This window comes from Myotis davidii, unplaced genomic scaffold (genome assembly GCF_000327345.1).
Source record: "Myotis davidii unplaced genomic scaffold, ASM32734v1 scaffold534, whole genome shotgun sequence".
Lineage (NCBI taxonomy): Eukaryota > Metazoa > Chordata > Mammalia > Chiroptera > Vespertilionidae > Myotis > Myotis davidii.
The window spans coordinates 694,485-696,368 of NW_006286678.1; the positions used below are offsets into that span (position 1 = coordinate 694,485).

At 45.4% G+C, this 1,884-nt stretch overlaps 1 long non-coding RNA gene across 1 annotated transcript in view; it reads left to right on the forward strand.

Moving 5' to 3' along the window:
• LOC107182238 overlaps nt 1–1,884 on the forward strand; it is a 12,210-nt gene that overhangs the window by 3,892 nt on the left and 6,434 nt on the right. The gene's annotated exons all lie outside the window — the stretch shown is intronic.

The window sequence follows — 1,884 nt, forward strand, 5'->3', positions numbered from 1 at the left end:
TGTCTGCACCGGGCCTCTAGTCTATTATAAAAAAGGATATAGTCTGTAGTTGGTGTTTTCTCAGGAGGTTTGCCCTTGGAACACAGATCAAGCTGTGAGGAAGCCCAAACTAGTCTATGCCATAAGTCCACTTTGAGACCCCAATATAGGAGAAATGATGCCCCCATCATCATGCAGGGGTGAGCCAGCATCAACTCCCAGACATGAAAAAATAAGCCTTCTGCTAATTTTATCCCCCTGCCTTTGACCTTCCAGTTCAGATACCAGACATCATGGTATAGGGACAAGCAGATCCCACTGAGTCCAGTCCTAATTCCTGACCCACAGAATATATGAGCAAAATAAATTACTGTTGCACATCTCTATGTTTGTGGTGGTTTGTTACACAGCCAAAATACTCAGATCACCTGTCTCCTTTTCGGTTAATCAAACATTTGTGTGTGTTCGTGTGTTTATTCTAGAAATTAAAATATGTATCTGAGGAATCTACACTTTTTAAAAAAATATATTTTATTGATTTTTTACAGAGAGGAAGGGAGAGAGATAGTTAGAAACATCGATGAGAGAGAGACATCGATCAGCTGCCTCCTGCACACCCCCCACCGGGGATGTGCCCGCAACCCAAGTACATGCCCGTGACCGGAATCGAACCTGGGACCTTTCGGAATCGAACCTGGGACCTTTCAGTCCACAGGCTGGCGCTCTATCCACTGAGCCAAACCGGTTTCAGCCACTTTTTCAGGTCTGGCCAGAGATAGAGAGAGATAGAGGCTTCGGAATTTGGCTCATGTGATTACTGGTCTGGACACCTGCAGGGCAGGCCAGCAGGCTGGAGACCCAGGAAAGAGTTGTAGTTTGAAAGCAGGGTGGAGGTTCAATTCTTTCTTCCTCAAAAGACCTCAGAGTCTTTTCTGCATGGTTCCCACCTACCTATTGACAATTGCTAATGTCCCCTTTGTACATGGTTGGCAGTTTACTGCCTGTTGCTCCCAGAATTGTCCTCACTCCTCATTTGATACATCCCTAAGGGTTCATGGAGGGCCAGGTTTCCTGAGGTCTTCTGTCCTGGGCAGAAGAGTGGAAAGGCCTGGCTCGGTGCCAGTTTAACCTGCCCCTCGCTTTATCACCTCGGTACCAAAGCATCATGACTTGCCTACCCTTTTCTGTGCTTCTCTTAAAGTTTTAGAAGAACAGCACTATGTCTGCTGCAGGCCTCTATACCCCCTTCCATCCCTCCCTCTCCTCCCATCCTTGGCTATGGTCCTGGGACTTAGTCACTAGCTGGGAGCCTTGCTATCCTGCCCAGGTACCCCTCATCCAGTGTGGGAGCGCTGTGCCAAGTAACCTGCTTTTCCAGACATTCCAGTCTTCCCATGACTTCCAAAGTTCAGCCCCCTTTCCTCAAGGCTTGTTTTTCACCTTTAATACAGGTGATCACTCCCATTTTATCCACTAGAGAGCTGAAAAAGGAAAGTGAAGTAATTTGCCCGAGGCGAGTCTCCTTGATAGATGGTCGAGGATCAGAGGGTTTCAATCTTGGACTCTCTGATTCCAGAGGCCAGTGGTCTCTCAGTTAAAGAGGAATCAGGTCTTGGGGAAGAAATCTCAACATCTTATATTATTACAAAAGCACTATTTAAGGAGAGTACTTTTATTACATTTCTGGTGTTATTATGAATCTCATAGCTCCCAAGCATGTATATATATGAGTATTAATAGGATCCTTAAAGTTTTCGCATGTAGTCCACTTGGGGGATCAGACCAGAGGCGGGATACCTGCTGGAGAGTGGGTACGGAAACAATTCAAATTAATTCACCTTGAAAATAAAATCTGTTAGAGTCAATACTTTGTATAGAAGTTTGAGAAAGCAAAGAAAAAGAAGA